The sequence below is a fragment of the Urocitellus parryii genome, chromosome 8 (assembly GCF_045843805.1).
Source record: "Urocitellus parryii isolate mUroPar1 chromosome 8, mUroPar1.hap1, whole genome shotgun sequence".
Lineage (NCBI taxonomy): Eukaryota > Metazoa > Chordata > Mammalia > Rodentia > Sciuridae > Urocitellus > Urocitellus parryii.
The window spans coordinates 150,824,026-150,844,280 of record NC_135538.1 but is presented as its reverse complement, the minus strand read 5'-3'; positions in this window follow the sequence as shown (position 1 = coordinate 150,844,280).

Genomic DNA, 20,255 nt, shown 5'->3' with positions numbered 1-20,255 from the left:
TGAACATGGCATGTTTTGGGAAGTTTGGAAAAGAAGAAAATGAAAAATTGAGTCTTGGGAAAGGAAATCTACAGAGGAAGGAGATTTAATTGTAGGAGCGATTTCTGGTCAGAAAATCAGCTAACAGGCTCGACTAAGCACCTACCATAGGAACAAGCACGCTCCCAGGCACCCAAGGTACCGGAAGTACCAGGCTTCATTTCATGGACGCACAACCCAAGAGTGTGGCCTGGGACGACCAGGAAAGGCTCTAGGAAGCCACCAGGGTAAAGGTGAAGCGCTTAATCAGCCAGAGACGAGGTGGCAGGGGAGGAAAGAGCACCGGTGAGGCCCTGGGCAGTGTGGTGCCATTTATGTCTAGTTTATAAACGAGCAGAATAGCCATGCAGGGAAGAGGCTCCTGGGGTGGGGCTCACAAAGCCACAGAGGGCGGCAGAGGGCATGGGATCCAGGGGAGGGTAGGTGTGTGACAGCGTGAGAAGCCACTGAAGGTGATGAGACCTGGGCTAAGAGTCCAGCGTAACTGTGCCTGATGAGCTACTGCCTGGGAAGTTCTGCAGACAGGCCAGCTGCAATGGTCCTGCCAATGCTGCACAGAGGAGGAGAGAAAGACCTAAGTAAGGTAATGGCTAAATATATATACATACACACATACATACACACAGGTACATATATGTATGGGTATATATATGTGTGTGTATATATATGTGTGTGTGCATGTATATATATATATATATATATATATATATATATATATATGTGTGTGTGTGTGTCTGTGTGTGTGTGTGTGTGTGTGTAGAGAGGCACACACACACACACATATGACCTATGAAGACAAAGCTCCAGATCACTGTTGGTGACTGGTGAGTTGATAGGTCTGGAGTGGCCGGTGCATACAGAAGCAATCTTCTCAGTCCCCTGGAGGTAGGAACAGCACCACACTTAGAGAGCAGAGTGAGGACTTGGCCTCCAGCTCTGTGAGTGTACAAGTGTCAGGGTGACATCCAGGTGGCGAAGTACAAAAGCAGACTGGTGTTCTGCGGGCAGGAGAAAGTCGGTTTCAAGTTTGGACCCTGGGGAGTAGAGAAAACGCTTATAAAAGCTTGAGAAAGTGGGTGAGAACCCTGGAGTGGAGTAGGTATTGAACCAGGCAGTTTAGGTGTCTTGGGTGGAGAGAGCTGGGAGGCAGGGAGGAACCAGGAAACCAGGCTTTGAAGGGGCAGAGGAGAGGTCTGAGCAGAGACCCGGGATTCTGGGTTTCATAAAACCTAGATGAAGGCCGCTTCAGAAGGGTACTATTACAAGACAAAGAGAAGACAGGAAGGCTTCTCAATGCCATTGAGTTTGTTGCCTGGATTACTATTTTTCGGCAGTTCGAATGCTGTAATTTGGAAGTAACCCGATACAGGGGACGTGGAAGCGCAGACATCCTGAGCTCCAGGAAGACATCTTATGGTAGAGGAGAGCGGAGTGCAGTCCAGAGGCAGCTGCTGGGAGACCCGGGGATGTTAGGGAAGCCTCTCTGGAGTGATTCACACATGGAAGGAAGGTGAGTGATTCAAGGAAGCCACTGACGGGGGTCTCCTGGAAACAGAGAAGGGACATCATGCCCTGTCAGCTAGAGAGGATGGAGGTGGGTGCATAGTGGTGGGACTCAGTGGCAAAGGAAGTACGTTCTGGACTCAGCATGGCCTCCCTAGAAGCCTGCTCCAGTGGCTCTGCCTCCCGCTTTGGGAGGGTCCGGAGCTCCCCTCTGCTGGCGCCTGTTTCCTCGCATCTTCCCACCAGTCCTTCCTCTGGGTCTTGTCTGTGATTGGATCTGATGACTTGCTCCCGGTCTTCTTTCAGGGTCCTTCGTAACCGGCCTCGGGTAACTTCAGAACATAGGGTTGTGCTCTGTCTTCATTGCATTTTTTCATGTATTTTGTGTGGTCTACTTTGTGTCCTCTTCTCCTCCTGATTTCCAATTAAGATCGTTTTTTTATGATCCCTGTTCTAGCTCATGCACAAGTCAAATTGAAATGATAGAGAGTTGCTTCAATGAAAGAAGATCTTAAAATATCAAAACACCTCATTCTTCCCTTCTAATTTAAAAAGTGACTAATGTTAAAAAGTGTAAGTTTATATCGTGGGTACTTAAAGCAGAAAATAACCCAGAGATGGGACTTCTGATGAGGCTCTATTTTATTAGTAGTGGAATGAATTACAGTTTAGCTGAAGTTATATCGGATTCAGGGAAAAGTACATTTGCCAAGGATAAAGGGACCCAAGGCTGAATTTGTGTACGAAGTACCAATTGAAAATGCCAAAACACTAAGTAAATTCTTAGATGGATTTAAATTTTTAGATGCACTATCTTTAATTTTATGTGTTGTAAAAAAATTCTTTAACTGTGGTTTAAATTGCACTTATGTTACTGCCAGGTCTTTGTAGGCTGTGGACTGTATTGACATGACTCCCAACCTATGGGTATAATAACTGAAAAAACTTGGTTTATTGTTTAGATATTCATAAACACATAGTTGTTTGGTACTATGTATAAAACCTATTTATATTGAATTTTCATTCAGGTACCTTATTCAAATACTGTATTCTTGCAGCTCCTGAAATTGTCTTTTGATTTTCTGGGCCTCGAAAGCAGAGTCACCAAGCAACTTTCAATCTGTTGTCCACATAGAAGCATCATGCACATGCCCCTGACTTTAACTTGTGTGGCCAGTCACACACTGGGTGAGCAGTGATCATGTGCCCAGGACTGCGAAGGTGTTCACATACACGTCCTCATCCCATGCACAAGGTCAACGAGGCTCAGAGAGGTTGAGTGAGTTACGGATGACAACGCTGGTGTGTGCAGCCAGAGCACAGACCTCCTGACTTCCCTTATCCCACCAAACTGGATATAAATCCTTTTTGGCTGGAACTGGATTAATCCAGTGGCTTCCTAAAAATGCCTCCCTACCTCCAGTCCCACCAGGCTCAACCCACTGTAGTATTGCTATCTTCTGCTCTGTCCATCTCACAACTTTTGGTGGTCCTCAGACACAAGGAACAGGAGCCTTGAGAGAGCTTCCTCAGGGAGAGAAAGCAGAAGAATGAGGAAACCTTCACTGTGAAACCAACAGAAGTAGATGGCGGAGATTTACTCAGTCTCATGGCGATTTGGAGAGGCGCTGTGAGTTAGTGTGTGGCCACTGTTTGCAGATGTTCTATGCATGCTCCAAAAGCACATGTAGTTTTTATGGGGAGGGAATGCTGTGGGTTCTACATATCTAAAGGACCCAGCCTCTGAGCTCAAAAAGTCCCATGCCAGTGTCCCTGTCCTCTAGGTCCTTAACCTGGTTTCTCTTCTCTTCTTTGTAAACTCCTAGAGATTAGTTACTGCTTCTCTTGTTTTTCCAAAATTCTCTCTGTCTGTCCCCATCTCTTGACCCCATTCTAGAAGCAGTTTTATAACATCAGGTGAAAGCCCCTGCCTAATAGCAGAGTAAGAATACCATAAACACGTGTCCACTCAGCTGTTGACCTGTTCTTGCTCCTGCTCATCCAGGCTGGCTCTGTTTCTATAGCTGAAGGCAGGCATATGGCAGCAGTTTATTTCAGCCTCTGACATAAACTGAGGAGGAGGAAGAGGTGCCCACTGAGGTCCAGCACACTTGGGTTGTAATTCACCCACCTAAGCATGTCAGCAAAGGGACCTCCCGGAACCTCTCCTGTCCTGGAGAACTGAAGAGGAAGATGCATCCTTACAGAGATGCACCTGAGCCCCGGGTAGAGATGTGACCTGCACGATCCAGCAGGATCCATTCCCTGAGCACCCTCTGCAGCCTCCTGGGTTGAAGGGCCTTCCCCAGCTGGGCAAAGCACATTCGAACAGCTCTGTCTCTTCCCAGAGCAGGGAAAGGGTGGGACGGGGACGTCTCAGTGATCACCCACACGCGACTTCTTCCTGCACCACGATTTTATGGGCCTTCCTTAAGGAACAGAACCCAGGGGGTAAGCATGGTGTCTCCACGCCTCACAGGACTGGACCCTGGAGCAAGAAGAAGAATGTGCTCTTGAAAATGTGAAATCTGCAAATGCTGTCAGAGATGAGAACGGCGTGTTAAGATCACAATCGACTCCATAAAACCCAGAGCTGCTGCCAGGGGCTTGGACAGTGGGTCAAGCTGGGTTCAACCTGGTAAAAATAAATATGTCAACTCAATGAATTAAGGTGCAGATGGTTTCTTCATGATTTTTAAGTCTGTATTTCAATCCCATAATACCACTGTCACTCAAATTAACCTGTTTTCCAGAGTGAAATGAAGGTCAATAATTTCGAAAATGCTAAAACATCTTTTTCCCAAAGTATGTAAGTATTCAGTGCAAGAACAAGTGAGAAAAAGAATTCCATAATTAAGCAACCCATATTTTACCAATACCCTACAAACATCAACTGAATAACATCTTAAGCAGTAAAAATAAAACATTTTCTGTACCATTAATGTTTCAGTATGATTTGAAAAAATGGTCTTATAAGTGGGAGTTTGGAAAGAAACAACGAGGAGAAATGTAAGAAAAAAAAAAACCAAAGGAAATAAAGTTTCAGTGACATTTGACAGGTGTTTGTGACTTTATATTTTCTGGAACAATAAAAACATGGATAAAAGTTTCCCATTTCTCCCCATTTCCAACATGTAGATCAATTAGGGAAAAGCTGGCCACAGAAATTCCAAATTACTTTAACATAGTTTTTATTTTAATAATATAGGATTAATTTTTGAGCAGATTGTAGCTAATTCTGTACAGAGTACACTAGATGTTCACCTTGACGTGCACATTAGACGTCCCATTTCTGTTTTACTGGAAGAATCCTCCAACTCTTCTTGTCTCTGGAGAGTAATTTCATTTAACTGAAGAGCACCAACGGTTGCCTGCCGTGTTACCTCTTCCTGACCTGTGGTCCCCCACGCCTCAGCCTTGGGTTCGTGGCTGTTCTCTTTGTTTAAACCTTTGCTCCCCTGGGACTGTGGCTCCAGGCCGATCCACCCACAGGGGCCCCTTCTGAAGCTTGCCCAGTGTGGGCAGGGTCAGGGAGAAGGCAGGTCAGTGCTCATCCGTCCCCCATGAGCCTGACTTCCCATAGACGCCCAGCCGCACTCCTCCCAACAGGACTGCTGCCATTGGGGGGCTGAGAGTGGATTCTCTCCAGTAAGGAGGCCCACACACGACCCATCTTGCTGCCAACTGATCATCCTCTCCCTTTAGAAGAGTTTCGTTGACCATTCCTTCAGATTAGTTGTATGCGGTTCTCCTATCTGAGCAAACATGTCGACGAGCCTTATGCCAGGTACAAGCCAAACACATCTTGGTGTGCTTCTTCCAGAAATCATGCCAATTTTACCTTTGATTAAACATGAATTTTAAAAGGCATCCAATAAAGATACTTGTCATAAAGAAGAACCAAAAGATGTCTTGGCTTCAAAGAGCCGCGTGGTAAAGACATTATCTGGGACCAAGTCGCTTCTCCATAGGTGTCTTTGGAATTCATAGAAGAATAGCCACGTGGATGAGTCAGGGCTCTCTAGAGGAACAGAACCGCAGGATGTGTCGGTGTGTACTTCCAAGAGGGGATTCATTCGTTCATCCTCACGGGATCTGAGGCTGGACAGTCCCACAGTGGCCGTCTGCAGGCTGGAGAGTGGAGGAACCCGGAGCTGCCTAGTCCAAGAAGCTGGAGCCCCAGCCCAGACTGAAGGCCTGGAGACCCCCTGGAGAGGCCCTGGTGAGGGTCCACGTTGGGAGATCAGAGGAGCTGCCGTCTGGTGAGGATGACAAATGGCAGCAGGGGCACACACCAGCTCCTCCACCATGGAGCTGGCACCCACGGCCCCCTCCTCCTCTGTCAGGGTCTTGTTCCACTGGGCCCCCAGAATGTCCAGTGGTCCTGCCCACATTCAGAGTGGGCTTCTCCCCTCGACTTGCTGTGTGACGTGCCAGCCACCTCTGGAAACACCCTGCACAGTCACACCAGGAGTCTCTCAATCCTAAGCAATAGTCTCCAGTTCAATGTCAGAGAAATAAAGCAACAAAAGATCATCCAGAAGGTTGAAGCAATGGATGTGCACCCTTTGTAAACTAGGAAAACAAGGATTTATTGTATACACCAGAAGAACAAGAACAATAGTGAATGTCAAGTGAAGAAAATAGGAATGTTAAACAGGTCAAAGTTATTGACAGAAGTTTTAAGCAAGAAATGACATGATGAAACCAGAATTTTAGAGCCATTAAGTTGTAACCGTGTGAAGGCCTTGTGGGAACAGAGAGCAGTGGTCAGGAGCTTCCTTCCCTTGTGTCTGTAAGATTGCTATTGCCTTCATTTTCTCTCTTCTTTCCTAAAGAGGACCTGTAGGACCAGACCCTGAATGTCTCATGCCTCAATGTCCAGGGAGATCAGGAGTGAAGGTGGGTGCTGGTGACCCTTTAACCTGCACCTCCGTACAGAGGTTGTCCCTGCAGACCAGTTGGAGGGACAACTATCCTTGAGGGCCACGATCCTTTGTTATGGGAGCTGCAGATCTCCGTGCCGATGTGAAAACCTCACTCTCCCTCTTGTCAAATGCCCACGCTTCCACACCATCACCGCCTGGCCTTCCTGCCTGCCCGTGTCAATCACACGGGCCCAGGTCTCCTAGGCCGCTGCTGCTTTCTCTCCCAATATTAGCTGCCACGTGGCTTTTTACAAATCTTTTCTGACTCCATCCCCTGCCCCTGCTGACTCTTGAAACTCTTCCTCTGTGTCCTGGGGACATGGGACACTTCACCAGCAAAAAGCCATGTCACTTCACTTGCTTCTTTTTTCTTCCTCTACCCAAATCTAAGCCCCCAAAGCCGTCTCTGTCTAAAACAGCCTCCTGCAGCACTCTCAAGAGGTGGCTGTTTTTCCATCATGGTTCTTTTGTCCCTTGGGTGAAATGCATGCACAGCCACAGAGAGACCATCCCTTCCCAAGTCCCAGCTGAGAGCCACACTTCCCAATCCAGTGAATGCTGGTGGCCGGCCCACTGTCCTCCTCTCCACCACTACTCCTGTGCACATTCTTGTTGACTTCAGGACATAGCCACACGATCTTTCCAATTCCCCATCGTCATCTTTGTCTTCTCCAAAAGATCTGCCCCTCCACCCAACAGCCACTCGCTCCCCAAACCAAACCCTTAGTTATTTATGCATTTAAACGTGATAGCCTGTTTACATTCTAAACACCCCTAACCACAACTTCATGTACCACACTTAGTGACCACCATCTCCTAACTTTGCAACTCACATCTCACAAAGTCCCGATTCTAACGTTCTTTGACATCACCAAGTCCTTCAACCCATCAATCCTATAAACTCTCATCTGTCCCCATTTGTTACAGCTGCACCTTTAGTGGCTCAGCCCAGGAACATCAGAATCCTCTTCAAACATTTCTTCTCTCATATCTCATACATAATTAGAAAAGTCTACAGATCCAGAATCAAAGTAGGTCAGACTCCTTCCCCTTAGTACTGCCACCATGCCAGCATGAGACCACATCCCAGGCCCACTGAATCCCTCTGACAGCCTCCGGCCTGCTTCTGTGTGTCAGTAATTACACCTGTCACCAGCACAGCAGCAGGAGGGATTATTTTGGAATGTAAATCAGAGCATGTTACTTTTTGTGCTAAAAACTCTCAACTTCTTCTTTTAGTCCCAGAAGAGCCAAAGTCATAACAAAGGCCATCAAGGTCATATGAGATAGGTGCTTCTCACTAACTGGCCTTGTCTCCCCATGCACCCCCACCCCACACTCTGCCCTTCCTGGCCACAATGCATCCTGGCTGCTCCCAGAATATGCCCAGAATATCACTGCATCAAGAATGTCACGCTTGCCGTGTCCTCTACCTGGAACATTCTTCTCTCCAAATCTTCATGACTTATTCCTTCACTGTTCAGGTATAGGCAGCTTTTGATGGATGCATGGATGGACAAATGGGTGGATGGATGGATGGATTTAAAACTGTGTGCTTAAGCCTAGCAGGGCATGAGCAATCCAGGGCTGAGAAATTTGCTATGTTATACTCCCAGAAACCAGTGTAGAGCCTGGTACAGTTTAGGTGTTTACTAAATATTTTGTTAAAAGACCAATGTTGTTCAAAAGAATGTGAAAGTTAAAAAAAAAAAAAAGAACATAACTCAACCAAAAATTCTAGAAATCACAAGTGTCAAAATCATGCTGATCACCACTGTTATATTCTCAAAAGATCAAACTCATATAAGGAAGCTCAGAAAATATCTGGTCGTTTGTGAAACCCCCTGGTTCATAACAATCTCTCCTCTAAAAGTTTTTGCCTACGCCTTGCTGTTCACATTATTGTAGGGCCATCCATTTGCTCTATTCAAACAATAGTGAGATTCTAATCACTTCCAAGCTATTTCCTGGAGTGTGATTTGGAAAGCACGTTTTTTCTTCCAGGTGAAAACATGGGGTGCTCAGGACCCTGATGAAGATTTCAGGACCCTCTGTGTCAGGGGAGCTGGGGCCGAGTGATCCAGGGCAAGCCAGAGGACGAACCCCTACACCGTGATCCCCTCTGCAAAGAGGGGGGTACCGTGCAGAGAAGGCCTCTCTGGGTGTCGGAAGCCTCCAGTGACATAGTTGGGAATATCACTCCCAATACTGAGGGCCATGAAGGCTGCCAGCCCGGTCAGGAAACAGCCAAAGGAGCACCAGCAGGAGGACCAGCATCCCTGGTCACAGGAGCTGGGTCATAGAGTGGGCAGGCCTCCTGTCATTGGAGAGGTGTGCTAAGGGACAACCTCGATGGTGTTCTGGGAGTGTCATGACTGTAGGTCACTTCACAGAGCCCCGGGTTCTGGTGCAGGGCCATCCACGTGATGCAGGAGTGCCAGGGCCTTCCCATAATCTTCCTAAGTGGCATGAATCCCCAGAAGACTGGAGGAGCTCTGTCCAAGCGGTAAGGATGCACCTGGACAGGAAGTGGGTGGGAAGGGCGGCTGACTGGTTATTCTTTGAGGGCCACAGCTGCCAGTGTTCCAGCCTGAGGGTTCACAGTGGAGTCTCCACCTGGGGGCCACCCAAGACCACCCCACCCAGGGCAGCCTGTGACCAAGCTGTCTGATGGACACTGAGGGACCAGCCTTCTTGCCCCCAAATGGGACAACTCTGAAAGGACCCCCAGCTCCCAAGCCTCCTAGAGGGTCAGCTGAGGCCCCTATCTGTACCACGCCAAAGGCTCTCCTTGCCCATGGCCGCTCCCGTCTCTTCAAGGGTGTAGAGAACAAGACAATCACACCCTGCAGACCTCCTGACATGTTAGGCTTTGCTGGGGAAGCCGACCTAAGGGCCACTTACTCACACATGCATGCGTACAGGTGAAGATGCAGGTACAGCAGCAGCCGAATGTCAGGCAGCACCGAGGGTGAAAGGTAAGCAAGCTTCATAAAGAATTTCTGGTGAAGAAATGACATTAGAATAAATTTTTTATGAGGTTTTTTTAAAATCAGTTTACACCAACCATGGATAAAGCAACCATGGATAAACCATGGGAAACACCCCAATCTCTTAATAGTTCTACTCCTTTCTAATATTGTGTATTCACAGAATTAACTTACATTCTAAACAGGACAACCTGGTTCTTATCTCCTCCAACAACAGAGCATTTTTCAAGTGTCCAGGTCTTGGTGTCATATCATGGGTCTAAGAATAACGTCTACTTCCAAATTTTTCATTCTTTGGACATTTATGGAGGGTTCTTTGTCAGAAGGTCATTCTAAAACATCATTAAACTGCAAGAGATCCACATGTAGAGATTCAACAGAAATTTTATAAATGCTACAAAAATTATAAAGTTTGGGTCTCATGAAGATTCAACTTGGGTCTCAATTCGGTTGGGCTGTCTGTCCAGCCGTGAGCTCCACTAGAGCTTCTTCTGTTCAGGAATGTTCCAGGGGCTCGCCGTTTCCCTTAGTGCCCGCTGTTCCCGGGGGGTGAGTCCTGCTGACTGGACTTCATGCTTTCTTCAGGCTCTTTAGGGAAAGTTCCTTCCTTGACCCACAATCCAACGGGTTTCAAAGCCAGGTTGTCTGTTGTCATTCTTATTCTTAGTATAAAATCAACAATCCCAATGATCTTTCTAACTCCTAAATTTTGTGAAAAAAAATTCACTTAGGCTAATAATAGCTGAAATGCCTGAGAGCTAATTATGTATTTATATTGATCCTAATGTATTATTGTACTTCATTAGCCTGGAGCTCAAAAGCTTAGTGACAAAAGTCTTTACCAGAAAATCAGAAACAAAGTGGAGTGGATAAGGTTTCAGCCCAGAGATTGAAACTGTGGATTCCTAAAGAAATGGGTCAGATGGAACCCAAGAAGACAGTTCTAATTATTCTAATTATTTTCTTCTGACCCCTTCTTTGGAGAAAAGGGGGTGTGGCAGTGACCTCTAGAAAATGAGCAGAATAACAAAGTTCTTCACAGTGGCCTGATCTGGAGATTTTCCTCTGTGTTTGCACAGAATCGAAACCAAATCCATAAAATGGGACTTACTCAGTCCATGCTGGATGCGGCTCCATCATCAGAGGGTGGCTGCCCAAGCAGGATGAAAGGTCATGGCCTGCCGGACACAGAGAGACCATTTCTGTCCTCATCTGGTCTCTGAACAAAAGTAGCAGACGAGGCCACAGTTAGCGTGGCTTTCACTGAGTCGAAATGAGAGAGCTCTGTGCTCAAAGAGGAAGAGTAAGGTCGAAACTGTAGGAACATGAAAACTCAGACTTCCGGATCTGTGATAATTGGCCTAGAGTTCAGAAGGCATCACGACAAAGATCTGGAATAGGAACGTAAACTGCAGGTGCTAGGGTTCAGCCCAGGGCATCAACGCTGCAGATCCCTCCAGGACCTGGCTGGCCACATCTTGAGCAAAGGCCACCTGTTTTCCTACTGAGAATCAAAAGACAAACGGCAAGTGCTGCCTGGTAATGTGGGCTTCAGTCTGGCTCCAAGTCAGTGGAGCCTCTTAGACGGAATCTCTGAGTTTAGTCTTCGACGTATGAAGCGCAGTCATTGGGTTTGCCAAAGCCATGTGTTCTTAATTCAGTGAGGGCATTTGGGCGTTTCAGAAATAAAGATGAATGGGTATGAAATGAAAAACAAGAATTTCGAGTTGATGTAAAGTTAGGCTGCAGAGTCTCCTGAAAGATTCCAGGATCTATTAAAAAAGCAACTCTTTGCTGTCACACATTAATTATAACCAAGCGTCATTTATACAGCCATCTAATCCATCATTAAGGCTACAGGGAATAATCAGCACGGGGAGGAAGACATGCGAGCAACTCGGGAACACTTTTAACATGCAAAAAATAAAAATGCCTTTATTATTATTTCAGTGTAAACTATTTAAATAATTCATTTTAAAGGAAATTTTTCATCGTAAATTCAGTAATAATTTTTTCAATTGGGCGCTGAGAATAATGAATCAATCAACAAAACAGTTTGCTATTGCTAATCTCTGACAGAATGACATATTGGGCTGTATTTAAAGCACAGCATACCATTTATAAAACAGGATTTATGTATGATTCGTTATGTTCTGACAAAACAGATGCCAGCAGAATACATAAGGAAATAATTCCTGCCATCCTTTGGGATCAGTTATCTCAAGAAAGAAACTATTCGTGTTGGCATGAATGCTGCTGTCTTACTGTAATTATGTCTTTCGAATGTCACTGAATCAGAGACGTGACCAACGGCCTTGACCTACAGTCTAGTTAATCTGCACTCCCGTTGGCAAACCTCTGCTTTAAAGTCCTTCATTTTGCTGGTTTCGTGTCTCTTTGTTCCTTTATATTGACTAAAAAGTGGCATTGCCTATAGCATTCTGATTAAAAATCAGAAGAATGAAAATGTCCAGCCGTCATTTGTGGGTAGGGTCTGTAAAAGGGTGGGTCATCTCTCATGGCAACCCGAAGAACGAAAGAGGTAAAAGAGGCATAAGAAACTGGCAGGAAACCTCCCCTGTAGCCTAAAATAGAGGCACGTTTGTCCACGTCCAAGACAAAGCAGCCCCGAGTGGGGAGTGACTGACCTCAACAGGAACGAGTTCTGTGCGACAGGCACGGTCTCCAGCCAACCAGAATGCTTGGTGGCTGTGGCAGAGCATGCTCGAAGGTGCCACCTGCTAAGCCAAAGGATCTCTCCTGGGCCCCAATGATGTGCGTGTGTGGCGGTCCTGCCCGAGGAGCCGTGGTGGCTGGGGGAGTGAGAGCCCAGGCATGAGATGCGCATGAGCTCAGTGGCCATGCACCAATTAGCAGGATGTGTTCAGGTCTAGCACCTGGCGTCCTGCACAGGGTCACTCCATCCCAGTGTCAGTCCGGGTACCAGGTGTGGTTCTCTGATTCTCAGACCAGGGTTTCCAGGGCAAAAGGCAGAAGCTCCACGGAGCTGAGAGAAGCAATGCACCTGTGGTGCGTGGGACCTACAGAACCCGGCACCAGAGGTTGACACCATTGGGTCTGTTCACAGCACCCCAGCGCCTCGTCTGTGGGATGCCATTTATGAGTCCTGTCCCCAGCAAGGACCCGAGGAGCCCCAACAGGTGGCCAGGCCTGGGAAATGGGGAGCATTGGGTTTGAGAACATGACTGGCTGTTGGACACCCAAATTCCAGATCTCAAAGCACGATTCATCCAAAGTCCCAGGAGATAAGCGGCCTGCAGGGAAGTAAGTGTGCCCTGTCTGATGGTTCAAGAATCCAGAGTAAGGCCGGGGGCCCCACCTGTGACAGCCACATGCCCGGCCACAGGAAGGTGATGATGAAGGAGCTGAGATACGAATTAGTGATTTTTCTCAATCTGTAGAGGTTCTCAACTGTTTTTCAACCACACATCTGCTGAACCCCAAAGATTTATAACATCTGTTTCATGCCATAAATTATCCAAAAGAATAATTACAATTGTACATATGCTAAAGGCTTTTTTTTTTTGAGTCTCAAACGAGATTATTATAAAATTCTTACCCTGACACAACAGCAAATATTTCAAAAAATGTTATATAGGATAGAAAATGAATACCTATTTTATCTAAACATCTAGTAAAGAGATTACGTGTATGTGTACATTTTTCAGAATGGTCACTTTGAGTATAGAGTAATTCTACAAATATGTTGTTCATGGAGCTTTAAAAACTTCCATGAGAAGAGATGATAACATACTGGATGAAACAGGCAGATCTCTGGGGTGCGGCAGGCCCTCACTGAGTGATTCCTAGGCTCCACACTTTGGCATTAAGCTGCCTACATACATTAACCATGGCACAACTGTCGGTATCACTAATTCTGGAGATAATGTGTGCAGTGTTGCATGTCATTCAACTGACAAACAATTGGCAGGTAGCTTTTATAATAGCAAGATGGATTCTTGTATGGAATGTGTTGATTGCTTATGTCAGTCCCTTTGAAATCTAACAGCAGCCGTAATTAAAGCTGTAAATCTCTTCCAACTATAATTAGATTACTATTTATACCCATTGTCACTTTTTTAAACAGCCTGAGACACTGCAGTGGAGCAAGAAAGGTGGGGGCCGCGGGGAGGGTAATATGGTTGCCTTAAAACAATAATCATTTAGAAATCCTGTGCATGCACTTTGTGAATCTGAAGACTGAGATACAAGGAAGCTATTTGAGTGATAAGGCTCCATGAATCTTTCCTTTGTGTGAAGGATGCACATTCCCCAGGGCAGCAGCCCTGGTCTTGACAGGCCTCATCAAGACGGGTAGGAGTGACCACACTCTGTGTGGACTACGTGCGTGAGGACAGAGACCAGAGAAGCTCTGCTCCACAGAGAACCAAGTCTGCATTTTGCATCTTACAGAATCTCAGTTCCCCTTGGCCATGGTTTGGATGTGAGTGTCCCCCACCAGCTCATGTGTGAGACGATGCAAGGTTTGGAGGAGAAATGAGTGGATTGGGAGAGCCTTAACCAGTCAGTGAATTAATCCCCTGGCCAGATGAACTGGGTGGGACCTGAAGGCAGGTCGGGTGTGGCTGGAGGAGGGGGTCACTGGCACGTGTCTCTGGGGGATATATCTGGTGAGCTGAGCTTAGTCTCTCTCCCTGCTTCCTGATCATCCTGTGAGCTTCCGCCTTCTGCTACACTCTTCTGCCATGATGCTCGGCCTCCCCTCCAGCCCTGAGGAATGGAGCTGATGTCTATGGACCGAGACCTCTGAAACCGTGAGCCCTCAGACAAACTGTTCCTCCTCTAAAATTGTTCTGGCAAGTCTTTTAGTCCCAGCAGCAAAAAGCTGACAGAAGCCCTCTTGCGGCCCCTCTGCTGGCCCTGGAGCCCCGCACGACTGGAAGAGCAATGGAAGAAACCTGCTCAGGCAGGACGCACGGAGGCTGCTGGAGGCTCCTCACCCTTTACCTTCCTCCCCCAACCTTCTAGCAAGGCCTCAACAAGCACACAGAGCCAGCCTGGGGCTTTCCAACGCCCAGTGGCGATGTTCTGAAATAACACCTATGCACCCCCACACCTGGTATATACAGCGCCCAGCGCGCCCCACTGCCCTGCCCCCCTCTCCCCTGGACCCTTCACCACCTGCAGTCCATTCAGTAAACGGGGGTGGGGTGGGGGTCTACAGCCGTGGGAGGACCAGGTCAAGTGTTGCGTGGGGAAATGGGAAGAGGGCTGGTCCTCACACTGATGACCTGGGGCCCTGGACGGGGACTCGCTGCTCTGCCTTCCTTGCCTTCACTCCCATTCCCACTCCTGGATCTCGGGAGCACTGTGCTAGAGGGCCTTCAAAGCATACTCCAGCTCTAAGACCTACTATCATCTCTAGCGTCTGCCGATTATTTCCACATTTAATATGAAGCAAAAGTCTCCCAGCTGGCCATTTTAAAAAGTGTGCTAGCTAGTGACAGGATTTCTTCATGACTCAGTAGAGCAGAGGTTCCAAATACAGACACTTAAAAAAAGTAAACCGTAGCATTATTAGAAGAAAACAAGTTCATTCCAAAACCGCGACCTCGGAAAATGAAAGTCATTTCTATGTAGAGCACACAGGACCCCAAAGATAGAAAGAAAAAACTGCCACGGTTGGCAATATGGTGAGAAGCACTACGGATGTGTGTCTCTACAAACACACTCACGCAATGCACACACACACACGTATGACATTCTAGGACCAGGATAAAACCACAATGCATACTGCGAAAACACCAATTATGTTCAGACACGGAGTTCTTACAAAGGAACAGAAATCAGCAACCAAAATTGATGGAAATCAAGGCAGTTTATAGCAAAAGAAATACAAAGATCCAGTGAGCAGTAAAAAATGTACTAAGACTCACTTATGGTTAAAGTAATGGAGAGCTAAATGGCTACAAGATTTCCATTGCAATCTATCATATTTCAAATATTTTAAAAGCTTAATTATTCTTAGTAATTGAGTAATATGTTCACGCTTTTTCAAAAACAGATTCTGGTAAAATTTCTTAGGAGAAAAATTGAATCACCGTTACCAAAATTAAAAATAAACTTACTTTTGATACAGAAATTTCCAACTTAAAAAATGTTTTCTACAGATATAGTAGCATAAGATCACAAAGATATTTTTAGGTACAGGAATGTTATTTAAAGCATTGAATATGACTCTCTCAGCCACCCCCAACCTCCTCCTGCCAGTAAAAATTATGTAAACACTTGAGCACTGGCAAAATAATTATGGACCTCTATGTAGTGAAATACTCAGCTGTTGTTAAAAACATTGAGCTGGATGGAAATGTGTTATGTGATAATGTACTTGACATAATATACTGTTTAATGAAAAACCATATTACATAGCATTATGAATCTTAACCTCCCCCACTGTTAGAAAAAAAAATATGCATATTGTCATATACATACAGGCCTATTTAATAGAAAAAAATACATAAGTGGTTATATAGAGAGAACAAAATTGGAGGAGAGACAAGTTTTTACTTAAAAAAGCTGTTTTATACTTTTTCTGTGCTGTTTTATATTTTTAATTTATATAAATCATCATAAATTAATAAAAACTGATTTGGATTAAATGCATAACAAACACAAAGTTTAAAAGTTCCATGGTGTGAAAAAGAAACTTTGATGTAGACGTTGGTTGTCAGCAATCAGAAAGAGCAAATCTATTTGCGTCTCAGTAGCCTCTTCTCCCTCTGGCCAAGGTCTGACCTCCAGGTCCCCAGGCCAAGCGTTCACAGGAAAAACTGCTCCAGGCGAAGTGGGTGTGAGCCTCCCTCCCAGGGCGGATGCCCCTAAAGATTCCGAAGGACTTGTTTTCCTTTTCTTTGGAGATAAAAGATGCAAGCAGTCATTTCAGAATTAAATTTTTTATGGCTAAAATTCCTTTGGATAAAATAGATGATCAATCAGTAAAATCCCCCCTCTCTGATCCGTGCCAGGGAGTGAGCCGCTGGTGGTGGACTGTTCATGAAGGTGTGCCCTCGAGGGGCACTCGGCTTGATGGAAGAGAAGAATCCTAGCTTCCTGGGGACCAGAAGCCCAGGGATCTGTCTGTGTGTCTTGTTCCAGCCACCTGGCCTCTCGCAGCCTCAGTTCTCAGTTAAATATTTGGGGAATAATAATATTTCCCTAACTGAGGACTTCTACATCTCAAAGCACAAATATATGAAAACATTGCTTTAGATACTCAAGGACTGCTGTCCTCTCCTTTATCTACCAGTGCTCTCAAAATCAAAATATGAATGCAAGGAAGAAGAGTCAACTGTAACATGGGTATAAGATACTATACATATATATATTTAAATCACTAACGATCATGTCACTTAGTTAAATCTTCCTACTGAATAGGGAACCAGCTGTTGTATTTATTAGGCATCTACTTTTCAAGTTGAGTTTTGAGTCAGGTTGAAGTAGGACAAATCTGTAATAAATTTGAAAAGCCAGGTTGAGGCACAGGTATAGACAAAAAGAAGAACTATATTAGAAAATCTGACCTTAAATACAAAGCTGCTTAGCCTGGCCTGTAATCCAAGCAATTTGGGAGGCTAAGGCAGGAGGATCACCAGTTCAAAATCACCCTCCATAACTTAAGAGAGGCCCTGAAGCAACTTAGCAAGACCCTGTCTCAAAATAAAGATACAAAGAGCTGGGAATCTGGCTCAGTGGTTAAGCTCCCCTGGTTTCGATCCTCGGTAACAATAAATAAGTAAATAAAATACAAAGTATAAAGGCTTTTTATATATTCCACATTTAGTTTCTAAGAAACGGAAAATTTGGCTAACAAAATACCTGGATTCAACACTCAACTCTGAATCTAATAGTAAGTAACTCAAATTTGTCTAAGTAAATTGCAGCTCCATCCCCCAGGTGAAAGCATCTGCCTACCTCCTGGGTCGGCTTCCCACATGACTGAAACCCCGGGTCTCGACCACATTGATTCTGAGTAGAGATGTCACACATGGATGGCTAATGTGTTCCGACTGGCTGTAGTTAGATTCTCAGAACCACTCATCAATACGGCCATTAGCTGCAAGATGTGCTCAGTGAGATTAATTATTAAAACCAAGAATCAAGCTTTGTGAATGATCTGCAGGTTGTAACATGAATTATGGCCTTGAAAAGAATAACCGTATAGTATCTTTACGATCTAGGCACTGGCTTTCTCACAGACTTAACTTTTTCTTGAGTAGAAAATGTGAGAGAATTTCAGCTGAGACATTTTTGGAATTTCCCCTTAAAGCCTTGCGTAAGTAAATGTGATTCACACTGTGAAAAAAAAAAAATTCATGTTGAGTGCTGCTGCTTCAACACATTAACTTGCTTGAATAAGTCCAACATGTGGCAGCTGGACTTCAAAGACTTGTTTCAGATGGATTCTATGAGAATACTTGCCAGTCTGCTTACTCTTGATTCATCTGCTGTCCACTCAGTTCAAAAGGTATGCACAGAAATACGCACCCCATTTTGCAGGAGGAGTATATGCTTGGAAAGGATATCACTGTCTTTGTCCTTTTAGGCTGCTATAACAAAATACCATAAGCCAGGTGGCTTATAAACAGAAGAAAATATCTCACAGCTCACGAGGCTGGAAAGGCTAAGGGCATATTCGGTCTGGTACATGTCTCAGCTCTGGTTGGTAGCTCACGAGGCAGACAGAGGGAAAGGCTCACTCTGAGAGCCTTATCTAACTCAGGAGGACTCCACTTTTATCAATCTCCTCCCAAAGGCCCATCTCTGATCCTGTCAGGCCCGTGATTAGGTTTTCAACATGTGAATTTGGGGAGGACATGAACGTTCAGATCCAGCACGTGGTGATCACCTTTCACCCAGCAGTAGACTCTACCAGCTGTGGTTCATATAATGGTTGGCACAACCTTCCATTTGTAGGAATGAAGCACTCTGGGAGGTAAGAGAACTTCCATCTGTCCCGTGCTGCCCCCTAGTCCTTCCCACTGTACAACCAGCCACCTCTCGATGGCTTCTCAAGTTACCTGGAGACTTGCATCTTAACAGATAACACGCCAATCTTAGTGGGAGTTCTAACACTGTCACTTTTTATAAAGTTGTTTGGGTCAAAGCTGTTTGCCAGAATACAAATAAATGGCAGAAAGAGAGCCCCAGAAAAATTAACAATCTCGTTTAGAAAGAAATGGAAAGTGTGGATTGACTGAGACTATCAACAGAAATTAAGGATAGTTGGGAGGAATCAGGATGTAAGGGCTATCTAGCTATCAATATGTATATATTAATATATACTAGGTATTACATAATGTCCTCTATCTATACATACATGTACTTTTTCAAAAACAGTTTTGATAATTCCATTTTTGTGTGGCAGTGTTCAAGGTCACTTACCTTTAGTGATACATAAAGACTTTCATGACATTAATAAAGGAGCAGAGTATTGCATCTTGGAATGAATTAAATAAAAACAGCAAATAGTCAATTAAAGCATAAAATAATTAACCACCCACCAGAAACGATGAACAGCAGGTAGATGTACTTCCTTTCCTAGATTTGGCGCGATCCTTAAGTAGCTATGCCTCAAAGAACTACTAAAACAATATTATGCACGTCTTCTGTTTGGACTCTCCTGTTTGTTTGTTTGTTTGTTTTTATTTAAACCATCTAAGAAAACAATGTAGGAAGTTCATGTAGAATGATTTTAACAGCAACCACATTCATCAATATTGCCTATACACATGGTGGCCTTCTACACCTTGCTGGACATTTACACATAGGTATCTAGTGGCACCTTAGTGAGTCACATGAAAACTTGGGAAAAACTGAAACAAACATGTTGACTTCATGGCTGCGCCTCTCAGTCCTATTATACCAAGCCACCATACCCCCAGTTGCTGAAATCAGCCAAGAAGCCACACCTAACTTTACCACAACATGTGTACAAATCCTGGGGATTCTGTCTTCAAAATATCCTATGAATCTGTTTGTTTTTCTCTCCCACCTCTTTCCTGGACTACATCAGCACCTCCTCGGTCTATCATTGCCGTCCTTTGATCCGTTCTCCATGCAGTAGACCAGTGATCTGCGAAGCATGAATTAAATTATGTCACCTTCCTACTTAAAATCCAAAAAAATAGTTTTTCACCAGTGGAAAGAAATGGAAAACACTGATGGGCTGGCCACGGCCCTCCTGACCACGGCCCAGGAAGCAGTCGGAGGTGGGACTGTGGCCTGTGACATCACGGTGAGGTGTTCCCTTCACTCCTTTCAGTATCAACACTAAATTGGGATCCGGGACCCACAAAAGTCCCCACCCCATCAGAAAAGGTAGAATCCCTCTGCCTATACACAAGTTTCCAAGTTTACAAAACAGTAGGTGGGAATTACCCAGGAATCAAAGAACTGCATACATTCATACCTCCCCTTGGATTCTGATCTTTTAAAAACACTTGTATTTTCCAGAGATTCCTCCACAGTTAGAATAAACTTTAGTGTCCTGTGACTTTTGCCTGCTCTGAGTTGAACAGTGGTGTCTCTGTTGCCTTACCAACCCTCTTTGCAAAATGGTCTTGTTTTTTAAATATGCTCTGACAGCTTCTTTAAAAAGGTGTTTGTTGAAACAAAGGCAATCTTCCTTCTAATGTCAAAGTGCTGCCTCTATGTTTTTGAACCCCTGCCACCCACCATATCAAGTTTTAGTCCTTCTGTTATAACCTAATTGTTTTAGCAAGACTAGAAAGTTGACTTCTTAGTAGCTAATGAT